The 13422-nt window shown below is 40.7% G+C and overlaps 1 protein-coding gene across 1 annotated transcript in view; it reads left to right on the top strand.

Moving 5' to 3' along the window:
- LOC149323296 (complexin-1) overlaps positions 1-13422 on the top strand; it is a 187375-nt gene that overhangs the window by 171085 nt on the left and 2868 nt on the right. The gene's annotated exons all lie outside the window — the stretch shown is intronic.

Below are 13422 nucleotides of genomic sequence, written 5' to 3'. Positions count from 1 at the left end.
GTTCTGGTTGAGGGCTTGATGCCAGCCTGGGGATCCAAACAGCATGATGCAAGGCCATTGGGAACATGGGCCTCAAGATCTTTGCAGACAGCCGTTTAGTTACTATATCCTCATGATGGGAAAGGTCCCAGTGAAACAGTTGAAAACCAGTGCCTCTTCCACTTTCCTGTCGTTACTTCCAATTGCCTGTTTCTGTGTGGTTGAGATTCTTTGATGAATTCCCTTTTCAGTCTCCACCTTGGTTTTCCCCAGAAACCTCTCTCTGTCACATGCTCTAAACACAACAATTCAAGGTGTGAGACTGTTGCTGGCTGTTATATATTTAGGTGGTGAGTAATTTTCCAGTTCTGTGTGAAATATTTACGCATTATAAAAAGTGCCCAACACATTAGATAAATACACTGTCTGTACATCCAAACAATTCCACACCTCTCAGGCTGCATCCTCACTGCAGAAATAATCCAGTTTGACATCACTTGGAGTGACATGGCTCACTACTGTGGAATTCTAGGAATTGTCATTTGTTGTAGTACCAGAGCTCTCCAACAGATAAGGCTAGATGTTTCACAAAACTATAGTTACCAGTATTCCACAGCACTGATCCATGGCAGTTAAAGTGGTATCAAATAGTATTATTTCTGCAATGCAGATGCAGCCCTGCATGTTCAATGTACACAGCTCCCATTCAGTAATTTGGGTATTACTGCGTACAGCTATAACTTCCTTCCTTCCTTCCTTCCTTCCTTCCTTCCTTCCTTCGGGTTTTTTTTTTTTTTTTTTTGAACTATCTTATTGAAATATCTGCCCTATATATAAATATCTCTTGGTGGGATACAGATAATTTTTTAAAAACACAAAAGATTTATTAATCAATTTTAGAAGAATTCACAAATAAAACAATCCAGAGCCATGCAGGTGGGCCCCAAAAGTTTGGGTGAAAGGTGAAGCATTATCACAGCAAATATTCAAAGAGTGTTCGTGTTCGTGTGTGTGTGTGTGTGTGTGTGTGTGTGTGTGTGTAATGATCAAAAAATGTTTTTTAAGTGTTGGGAAACCTTAATAAAGAAAACTTGGATTGACAAGAATCTTTGAAGTTTAGGACTTATTCTGCACAAAATTTGTGCATGTTCTTGGGACAAAAAATACAGACTATTTCTGTGCACAAATATTATTTTCACTGCAAATAATGCTGTCTCTTGCACAGAAAATGCTGCTTCTGAACAAAAACACCACGCATAAATTTGACACAGAGTAAGTCCCCAGCTACAGCATTTTCTTCACAGGAAACGGGATTTCCTGCACAGGAATATTATTCTATTTTTTTCTGTTAAAAAAACAAAACACATATGCTGTTTTTCTGCAGAATAAATCTCAAAGGAAATAGTCTTCAGAAACATGAGTTTTGAAACATTTTCTTATTGGAAGAAAATGTCTAAAATTGTGTATTCCTTTCTTCAAGAATGAAATTATCAAGGAATTTTATACTTCTGTTATTGTAGGATGCTTAGGGAAAATAGGACTCATGGATCGCATACAGCCCCCAGGGGTGTTTTTGTGGGCCCAAAGGCCCTATAGATTCTATAAAAAAGAAAAGAAAACCTATGGGGAAATGCTGAGTGTTACTGTAATACTTACAGTTTGTATCCATTGCTCTGTGTTCTAGTTCTGGAGTAGCAGAAAACAAGCTTGCTCCATCCTCAATATGACATCTCTTCATATATTTAAACATGGTTATCATGGCACCTCTTAACCATCTCTTCTTCAGGCGAATGATACCCAGTTCCCTAAGTTGCTCCCTACTGGATCTGAATTAAGTGGGACTAACATTAGTTTTAACCCTAAATTTGAAAGCAGTTTTAGAGAAGAAAATGTGAAACAGTGTTAATATCAATGCAGTGTGTGATATTTTTAAGCAGGCTTTCCCATTCTGCTGCCTTCCAGAGGTGCTAAACTACAACTCACATGTTGAAGGACTTTTATGAAAGATGTAGTCCATCACATCTGGAGGTCACCAATTTTGTGGAAATCTGTTTAAAGAGACTTCATAGTCTGAATCACTTCATTGGATCGGCACACCAAAAGTTGTGTTTCACTTTGCCAAATTCTTGACTTGTTCCATTGCTGATGATAAAATATCTGTGATCAGTATTGAGCTGAGCCAAAATTGTTTACCTAATGTTGTATTTGTTCTGGGACAACAATGCCCTTGAGTTTATTTGTTTGTTTTGCATTTGTTGAATAAGACCTGTACATAAGGTTTCCCTGGGACTATACAGACAGATCCAAAGGGGCGTCATGCAGCTGTCCCTGTTTCAGTCAGATCAGGGCCTTGGTAACCACATGCCACAGCCCCAATTTGGCCTTTGCAGGGCACAAAAAGGAGCTGCAAAAAGCAGCTTATTTTTGCACCCTGCAAAGGGTATGATAGCCACATTGTTGTGGCTTGGTGGCATTCCTTCAGCACTGTATTGTATATATGCAGTGTCAGAGGGGCACCGTCATGCCGCGGACCATGATGTCACACTGCCCTGGGGGTGGAGTTGTGGCATGCATCATGGAGACGCAATGCCCCAACTCTTCCTCCAAGCCGGCCCAAACTGCTGATTTGAACAGCCCCTCTGTTGTTCTTCTTGGCACCATTTTCCTTGTCACCTTTAGGTGTCCATAAATGACTCACAACTCCCATTGGTTGTGACTGGCAAAATAATTTAGTGAAACATGTAGGGATGTGATAATATCATAAATCCTTCACAAAAATATATATATTGTGTTAATGCAGTTATTAGAACTGGATTGCATGGATATAGTCATGGAAAGTTTTGCTGGCTATTGGCTGTGTTTGATGATGATGATGATGATGATGATGATGATGATGATGATGGTATGAAAACTGAGGGCAAAGAAGATAAAAGGAAAACCATAAAAACAAAGAAGTCCATATAGCAATGAAACAGGGCAAACATTCAGCAAGATAGATCTTGTTCCCAATAATGTCTCAAAGTCCTGCGTGTGCCATACTGAAAGTAAATATCAAAATCAGAAGATATTCAACACAGGCCTTGATAGATGGATGGGCTATTTCCATCCAGCACATATAGAACAACTCAGAATTAATGACTTTTTAGTCTTCCAAGGCTGCGTATGGGTCTTTTCCTCCCTCCTGCTCTCAGAGGACAGAGGAGTACATTTCATTTCCTGCTTCAGTGCTTCAGCCTCATGGTTCAGGCGAGGTGGCAAATCTATTGACTCATCCCCATGCTGCCACCAAGGCAATCCATATGGGCCCACATGCCAGTGTGCTCCTTGCAAACCGAGCTCCCACAACAATGAAGGAGATAATGAATGAGCTTATGAGAAGGAAATTGAGCTCTTCACACCTGGTGAGCCACATACTGCCAAGCAGACGCCTGTGCCTAATGTAAATTAATGGAGCATCCTTGGTGCTTAATTGTACTGAAGTAATATCACACCTAATGACCTTAATGTGGCCTAGCATTGCTAGGAAAGGAAGCAAAAACCTCCATTCTCTCTTTGCATGTCTCCCCCGCCCTGACAGATTTTTATCATTAATAAATAATTTTGACATGTCGATGCATGAGGAATTCTAGGTAGGTAGTCAATGGAGAGCCAGTATGGCGTTGTGGTTTGAGCATTGGACTATGACTCTGGAGACCGTAGTTTAAATCCCAACTCAGCCATGTAAACCCACTGGGTGACACTAGGCAAACCCCCTCTGAAGAAACTTGCCAAGAAAAGCCTATGATAGAATCGCAATTAGTTGGAAACCATTTTGAAGGCACACAACACCAACAAAAGTCAATGGTGAAGGCTTATGACAAATTCACTTATGAGTTTCACCCTTGGCCTAAATTCACCTGTTAGTTCAGTTGGTATAGACCCCTTCAAGCAAAGAGATTTTCACCAGTGTTGACTTAACATTCAACACTTGATTTGAAGGGTCTTCTCTAGCTGGGATTACCAATAAGAATCAGGCCAAAATATTTAGCATACAGTTCAGAAAAGATACAGTTTTGGACTAGAGCTCCCAGAATCCTTCAGGCTACCCAGCCAGTAGTCACTGTGGCTAGAGAATTCTGGGAAATGTCAACCAAAAAGGTAATTTTTTTCAGGCTCAGGGTATAAGCAAGTAATTGGTTTATGTTTGCCGCAGGACTAGTATTAGAAGCCAGCATCACTGGGCGCCAGTGTGAGTTAGAAAGAAGTCTGAAGTACACTGAAAGAAATGTGCAACTGTTTTTGGATGTATTCAGCATATGCAGGGGAGAGGAGGCAGACCTAAGCACAGCCTGTGACGTTGTGTATATGTGCCAGTGGGGGTGGCTGCATCTGTCAGATTTGTCCTCCAGCCAGCAGGAGAGGTAAAAGGAAACCGCAGGGTATGAGTGAGAAGAATGCTAGAAACAAAATGTGTTTGATTGTACTTAAGGAGCCAGCAATATTGTGTGCTGAGCCTGCTGAATGTTGTTATGGTAAAATGAATGGACTGATTTTCAAGAGCTTTCAAATGAATTGGGAGGATGTTGTGCCAAGTAAGGGGGAGGGGGTTTGCAGAGAAACAGTGATCTGTTACTAAGGAAAAGTTGGATGGCCCAAACCATGCGTGGGAGGAGACCCTCCTAACCTGAAAGCAATTTTCCTCCTTATTAATGTCCTTATGTGAAGGCTATCCTGCCAGATGTGAGTGCAGGACATAGCTAGACAATAGTGAAGGGAATATTCTTTGAATATAAGAATTTCAGGTATAGCATGTCATTAAAACCTTAATGGTTTTTATTAAATATAAAAGAAGGGATTAAAGCTAGACTAAATCAAGAAAATAAAAGTGTATTACTGTATATGATCACAGCCACACACATGGTATATTCAAGGCATTAGAAAACTGATATTATACCATCTATAGAGGAATGAATAGTAAAATTAAACCACCTAGCTCTCATGGATAGTTTATCCGTGTATATTAATGGAAAGACAATTCAAGAATATAAAAGGAAATAGAGAGAAATGTCAAAATTATGGAGTAAGGATAAGAAGGATTAAACAGGCAAAGGTAAAGAATACGTATAAAGTAGGAAAATGTGGAAATCAGAATGTATAATTATAAGTATTTATCTGTGTCCTGGTTTTGGAAAATAGTTAAGGAAGAAAGATAACATAAAATATAATCTAACGCTTGTTATGTAGTAAAAATATATGTAAATTAAGTTCAGATAAGAATGTGTAATCAAATGTACAGCCAAAATATATTTCCTGTTAGCTTTTTGTTTTTTGTTGTTTTTATGTTGCATTAAAATCATAATAATTTTTTTAAAAAGATTTTCTGGTATATTCTTCTACAGTAAGAGATGCTTTCAGATATGTTAACCTACTTGCCATCTCCATCATAATCATCATAGAATCTTCCTAAAGGTGAGGTGGAATCTCTTCCTGCAGTTTGCATCCATTGCTCTGCATCCTATTCTCAGGAGCAGCAGAAAACAAGCTTGCTCCATCTTCTGCATGACATCCCTTCAAATATTTAAACAGAGCTGTCATATCACCTCTTAACCTTCTCTTCTCATCCACAGCATTCCTTTCATCTACTATACTAAGTTGGTAACTGTATTTAAAAAAAAGATAAGATTTGTCTGGTGTGACTTGTTTTTGAGAAACCATGTTGGCTTTTTGAAATTATGGCATTGTGGCATTCCTTTCTAAATGCTTACAGCTTCTATATTTAATGAGCTGCTCTAAAATCTTGCCTGATATTGATGTCAGGCTAATCGAGCAGTAATTTTGGGGTGCTCTTCCCCCCGTTTTTCATCATCATCATCATCATCATCATCATCATCATCATCAGATAAGCTGGTTAGGCCTGCTGGAAATTGCAATCTAACAACATCTGGAGGGCTGTATGAACACTGCATACAAGGTGGTTTTTTGCATGGTTACTCAAATGTAAATCCCATGCAATTCAGCGGGGCTTATACGATACAGAGGGTAGCAACCTTGGCTACCCCAGCTAAATACTGTCAATTAGAGATGGCTAATATGTGCACCCTCCAGGTATCGACTGCATCTCCCATCTTACCACCCCATTAACTATCTTGGGCAGGGCTGATATCATTCCTGAACAATTTTATACGTGTTTTCAGCATCCCAGTGCTAACTAATAGTACTGAAAAGGGTTTGGCAAATCCCTTCTTATGCATTTCCATCTTTGGGATACTTGGTTCAGCTCTGCCAGTTACATACCATTCCTGCTCACTGACTCACACATGGACGTTTGCAAGTTGTTTTTGTGTGTAAACTCTCAGTCTGCCTGCATACTGCTGCGAAAGGAAGCCAAGTGACATCAGAGGAAAACCCACAAAACACAGTTCCAAATAGAATTGTTTCAGACAGTTATGCACATATCAAAATGTAAGCAAAACAGAACAGAGTTTTCATTTGCTGGGAGTCAGTTTTTCTTTAAAAAAAACCAACAAAATATGTATTTCTATCTTGAATAATTCCTTTCTTTTAAACTTTATTATACAGAAAAAAACACACACACTCATTCCCATATGCCAGTATATGTTTGTGTTCCAGGCCATGTGGCGCTAAAGGTCAGCACTGACATCCAGCTGGCAGAGTCAATTTATTTCAATCTGTACAGTGCCCATGTGGTTGCCAAAATCTGTAATCACAGTAGGAAGACCTTAGCAGGAGTTAGGGTCATTTGGATAGGGGAAGTGGCACATGAAAAGGAAGGTGCATTTGGGGAAAAGAAACCCAAAGGTTTCTGATATAACTTTTTCCCCCCCAGGATGGTTTGTATTTATATACATTTGTACTGGGAGGGAGCTTCTAGATGATGCTTTAAGCGTTCAATTGCCTTGGCTTGAGCATAGAATTCTCACAGCTTGGAAAAGTTACTTTTGGTGACAGCTGTTCCTGAAATCCCCCCACTAAAGGATTCTGAGGATTGTCATCTAAAAAGTAACATTTTCAAGTTCTGGGAATATTATTGGGAGAGATGATCAGAAATATTAAGATAGTGTGGGCCCCAATGAACATTTCCAACTGTTCATCAGCTGTTTGGACCAACACTGGGTGGTTGTGGGCCAACCAGCCAAGTAGTCACTTTAGGCCAGGGTGGTGACTTTAGGCCAAGCAGGAAAGGGCTTTTGCCTATGCATGAAGGGGAGAGATCTGAAAAAGGTACTCTTCTTCCTTCCTTCTTTCCTTACCTGATTTCCTGTAGGCCAGGAAGAAACTCTAGAGATGTGTGATTTGGGATGAGCTCCTAATAGGCACAGTACGCCTACTGGCAAATAAGGCAAATAGGTAAGTAGACAAGGCAGGAAACAAGCCATCATAGTGGTGGAGGGTGGGGAGACAGAGGGTTCTGGAGCAGCCTGGAGTTTAGCTTTGTCAGGGACATAGCCAAGGGGTGGGGGTTCTTGGGGTCCGGACCCCCCCCCCCTTCCATTAGAAAAATGAATGGTGTGTGCTGCTGCGCCGCCACATCCAAGCCCCATTATAATGGTGGCACTTAGTCTGGACCCCCCCCCCCCTTTCCTAAAATCCTATCTACGTCCCTGGCTTGGTTGGAGGCAGAAGGACTTTCCTCCTTTTTTGTACAGTGAGACATTTTTTCTTGGTAGTTGGAGAAGCAAATCCTAAATAGTCCAGCTTCCTGTCCTGACCTACTCAGAAGCAGTTTTGAGCCCCAGGACCAGCTAAAAGTCATTATGTGGAACTTATTATTACTATTATCTCTGATTTTGCATTGGATGTCAAATCCAAATAGTGATACTACCAAGAAAGACAGGAACACATGCAACACAGTCAGACACAGGGCCCCCTTCTCAACTGTTACTCCGCAGTAATTTGTATTGGCTCTCTCCCATCAGCCCTGGTTTGGGCATTCCAGATGACATAATTTTCCATTTGCAAACCTCTGGTGATTCTCTGTTTTGTTTTTTACTACTTCTTCCAACCTTTCTCTTACCACAAAAGTCCCTTGAGGATGGAAAACAGAATAGCTGAACAATTCTTTTTGTTTTGTTCTGTGAAAAGTCATCCATCTGTAAGCAACTTTAGGATATATTTAAATGAGTAAATTTGGACAAGGGAGTATAAATGGGGCACCCAAATACATAGATACCCAGGATCTTAGATAAAGGCTTAGATTTTTTTTAAAAAAAAATAGTGGGACATAGATAAGCTCCAGGTTTAAGGCAGGCTCTTGCTAAATTGCCCACAAATGAGTCAATTGGTGTGCCTGGTGAATCTACCTGGCAGTGCCAGCAGGAAATAACATCCTTTACTGTATATTGCCTTTGATTTCTTTGCTGTCAAGTCATGTACCTCTCTCACCACACACCAGTTTGCCCTGACCCACAATATGTAATCCACATCAATCACTGTTGCATCCTCTCCATAATCCTAACAGGCATCAGCATCTGATTCTTCCAAATCCAGACCCACCTGATCCTCCCAAATTCCAGGCTGTGTCCCTTGTCCTCAGCAAGCTTGAATCAGAACAGGCCACCTTGCTATAACAACCACCACTTGCTTTACTTTTAGAGGAACTACTTATCTAAGGATAAGGTCTCCCAGTGCCTTGCTTTGCTCTGTGGGGAAGCCGCAGCCTCCAGAATGCTGGACTTTCTCGCGGAGCAAAAAGAACCGGCAAAAAGCGGGTTCTTTTTGCGGCACCATTATGATGCCACAGTGCGCCAATGGCACACTTGCAATGTCATAATGGCACTGTGACGTGCAGATGCTAGGCATCCGGCAAGTAATGATGGCGGCACCCATCTGTACAGAGCACCACCATTTTGACACCCTCGTCACGTGCAAGGGGCCAGGGGCGTCTGGAAGCACCCTTCTGGACCGGGCCTAAAGTAGATAACTGCTGAACTTTGGAGCAAAGAGACTTAACCTTCCATACGGACAATGTTGACTCTTCATGGCTTTATCACTGTTGAACTGCAGCTTCCAGCATTTTACACCCTTGATGATACTAGCTGGAGTTGCAGTTCAACAACATTGGGAAGATCACACACAATTCCCACTCCTGGTTCAACCTTTCAGTGACACACTCAAATTGTGAAGCCAGCCCTCACATGCACACCTGCTCTCTCACAATAGAGTGAAGGCACTGCAACTGACAGCTCTTCTTCCTTGGTCTATCAAAATTGCCACTGATGCCACTAGAAGCAGGGCTAGTCTACATTTAGTGTATTATGTGAACTGCTGTGTATTTTCACACATTTGCATCAATGCTTAACTGTCTTCACTTTCGTGAGAAAGTTCACATCTATTCGCCCTCCTTCTGCTGAAAATGCACAATGATGTGAATCCATGTAAAGCAGATGGATGAATTTCAATAATGTGCAAACTTGCAGATACTCATGAATGCTCCAGTGAAAACTGTGGTTCCTTTTTCTGTAGTGCTTGAATTTTTCAGGTGGGGGGGGGGGGGAGCCCAAATTCCTCTGAATTGTATGTGGAGGGAGTACATTCTATATGAATAGGAGGAGTGTTTTAATGGTCAAGTCAAATCTGCTGAAGAAGGAGCATCAACTCTATGGTGTTCCAGTCTTATGATCTATTGAATTAATGTCTCAGATGCAGATGTAAAATGCTTTGAAGAATGACAGATCAAGGCTGTCTAACTATACTTGAGACACAAAAAGTACTATTTAGATTCCAAAATCTTTTCATGGTTAAAACAAAATTTCACAGACTGAGGTGCAAGTACCTTCAAGGAAGGAGGTGCAGCCAACAGGTGGAGGAAGATCAAGATCTTAAGAGGTGGTCATGGAGAGCCTTGGCAAACAGGATGGGCAGAATTAATCATACATGAATAAAAGAAAAAGCACTGAGACAGGAATAGCTGGTAACCTCCACACCAGTCAGTATGTGAAGACATGCTGGCCTTTTGTTGGACTTTTAAAGAAACTATCAAATGTGCTGAAACTATTGGGGGGGGGGGGGCATTGGATTCAAAAACATGGATAGTTCCTTGTCCAAACTAAAGCACAGACCAATTCACTGCCCCATTGACATGGAACCCCAAAGCTATGGGGGCCCTGATGACGTGCTCTGGAAACATGGTGAATGAATTACACTGGAAATTATTTGGAAGAGTATTTGGTAGGTTTACGAAGCTAGATTATCTTGCCATGTACAGGAAGCTAATGATATTTTGCAAGCCATAAGGAGCAACATACTAGTACTTTAACAAATACGAGTAAAAAAGAAAGTATGTTAAATATGACAGAGTTTCTTGAGGCTAAGTTTGGCACATCTTGGAAGTGGCAGAGTTGCGGAGAATATGGAGAGGAATTATTCCCAGCACTAGTTTATAGTTCTAGCTTAACAACAACAACAACAACAACAACAACAACAACAACAACACAAAATAGCACCTGCAGTTTGCCTATTGAATCCAGGGGCCCACTGAACAGTTTGTCTCAGAATAACCCTTTCATCACTTTTAAATCCTATGTAATTTTTGTTTCAAAACCACTGATTCTCACCAAGGCTTTTGACAGCCTTGATGGAGTTTGTCCTTAACCAATTATCCTGTGAATCTTGTGTATTGAATTTCATCTTGATGTCCATTCAGTAGTTTAATTAGAATGCAACACTGACAGAAAGGGGGAAAGTGTGGGGAAGCATGCAGACAAAGCAGTTTTACAAAATGACATCTCTGCCTGACCCAGTGCTTCTGGATCAGATACAGGAGTCATTTTGCAAAAGTGAGTTCACTGCCATTCCTGTAACCTTTTGTTTATAAAGCCTCTCCTTAATTCAGCATACCTCCAAATGTCCAAAAACAGTTGCATGTTATTTTTGAGACTATTGGTTTGTACATATGAGGCAGAAGTGAGGGGTTTTCATCTGATACCATTTTCAAAAAAAACCAGCTCTATTTATCTGGTACTTTCAAAAACACGGATTCCATTATTTTGTTATTTAACAGGAATTTTTCTGCTTATGTTATGATGAGGACTGTGGTCAGGGATCTTGGTGGGTTGAGAAATAGAGTATCTAAATAAATAAATGAGTCATTTAGCTAGCCGCTGCCAAGGGGATGGTTGATGATTTCAGTTCATTTCATTTTTGACAAGAACTTTACCAATATTCACAAATTAGTTCATATTAGTAATGGATAAAATTTAAGTTTTTAAAGGCAGAACCTGGAAGAAAGAGAAACTGACAGACTCATCCATCAGGTCCAGATCTATGATTGTTGTTGTTGTTGTTGTTGTTGTTGTTGTGTCCCTTCAGGTTACTTTCTGGCTTAGGTGACCCTAAGGCAAACTTATCATGGGATTTCCTTGGCAAGATTTGTTCAGAGGGAGCTTGCCTTTACATTTCTCTGAGCCTGAGAGAATGTGATTCGCCTAAGGTCACCCAGTAGTTTTCCATGGCTGAGTGGAGATTTGAATCCTGGTCTTTGCTCATAGTCCAATGTTCAAATTATTATTATTATTATTATTATTATTATTATTAACCTTTATTTATAAAGCGCTGTAAATTTACACAGCTCTATACATACAATCTTTTAGTTAGACGGTTCCCTGCCCGCAGGCTTACAATCTAAAAAGACACGACACAAAAGGAGAAGGGAGAGGTGGTGGGGAAGGGGATCAGGTCCAGCAGTTCTTTTCTACCTCTGAGGCCTGGACCAAGGCAGATGGAATGGAAGAAGGGCTTGAGTTCTTAATGGATGGTCAAAAGGAGAAGGGAATGACAGTAGAGAAGGGGGAAAGTCCAGCTCCTCTGCTCTCTCACATAGGCCTCTCCCCCCTCAAGGTGGTGGTCGGAAGGAGGGCTCTTCATCTTTCAGGCGAGGCCTGTTGTTGCTGGCCTGCCTCTCTCCCTCTCAAGATGATCACTCTGGCTCTTTGGTCCCAGGTGCACTACAGGTGGGGAGCCTTGCCAGTCCCCCTCAACAGATTTAAATCTCTGTGATTTCAACCAAGTTAGTACTGAGTAACCTTATTGTTTTTTCCAAACAGGATACTCATCCTTAATGCCTATATGGTAGGCAGGGCTGTAGCAATGGGGGACAAAATGAGATCATTGCCTCTCCCAATAAGAATTCTTCATTTCCAGAAGAAATGTCCCTCCAGACTCCAAATTTGCAGCATTGTAGGAACTTAAAACTTCTGCTGAGCATTTAGGAATAGAGTTTAGATATTCAAAGAACAGGAACAGGCAAAGTTACCAAGGAAATACAAAGACCACAAATGTCATCCAAGAAAAGCAAAATCATTCTAGCATGAATTAATTTCAATGTCTCACTCTCTGCAATGCTAGAAATGTGGGGAGTGATGGAAATGTTCATATGGGGAGGCAGAGTTCATACAAGGGGATTAATGCCCTCATGTTTCCCCACACACCCACTTGTAGCTGTATCACTGATGGCAGCAAGTACACTACTCTCAAGCCATTGTGGTACCCTGGGAACAGCATTACTTATTTTCTTTCAATATAGGACAGAATTTTGTTTTAGTTTGCTTTTTAAAAATGAATTTCTCAGATTCCTCAAATTTCGTCATATTTGGAAAGGAGGGAACTTGAGATTTAAACGTTTTAAATATAGGAGAATACAGAGCTGACAGCTTTCATCATCTCTGTTGATAGGACCTCAACCAAGTCAAAGAAGCCCACATTGCAACTGTTTCTTACCCAAGCATCACTCCTCCCCAAGTCAGGATGATGTTGTACTTACTCCAACATGGAATCCTTCCAAGGTAGCATTGCCCTACTTTGAAGGAGGGGCACCCCGGAGTGATTTAGCTCGTGGTACTTCGGAATAATGATTACTGGTTTCATTGTTATGGTTTGTTTAATTATCTTTTTAACTTATGATATGAATTTTCAGGTGTGTTTAGGTTCTGTATATTGCTTTGAGTCCTGAACCAGAAATTTACACAATGGCAATGCGACTGTTTGGAGTGTTTGTCTGTGGCTTATTATTATTAATAATAATTTGCACACAAATTAGCATATACCAAATTTGTACAAATCTTTATCTCTCTTTTTTATTGGTGATGCATTTCCTTTTTTACTGGTGATGCACAAGTAGCCATACTACCTGAGTACATATCCAGACAGCAAAGGCTGCTGAGAAAGCTGAAATGTTTGGGGATTCTGGTGACTCGTTTTGGTTATTTGCTATTTTTTAAAAGGTACTCAGGGTAGGACTGAACAATTCAGTTGCTAAATCCAGTGTTAAAGTCCAGTGTAATAAACAGAGTTCACTGTCAGCCCTCAATTTTACCAGTGCACTGTTCCCATTCAGCCCTTATGAAAACTAGAGACAAGCTAATAATTCTGCTCACAGCATTGAAAGAAGCCACAGACAAACACTCAAAACAGTTGCATTGCCACTGTGTAAATTACCACTTATTTTTT

This window comes from Sceloporus occidentalis, unplaced genomic scaffold (assembly GCF_023333645.1).
Source record: "Sceloporus occidentalis isolate IW3139 unplaced genomic scaffold, rSceOcc1.0.p SCAF_1, whole genome shotgun sequence".
Classification (NCBI taxonomy): domain Eukaryota; kingdom Metazoa; phylum Chordata; class Lepidosauria; order Squamata; family Phrynosomatidae; genus Sceloporus; species Sceloporus occidentalis.
This window is presented reverse-complemented; position numbering and strand designations above follow the sequence as displayed.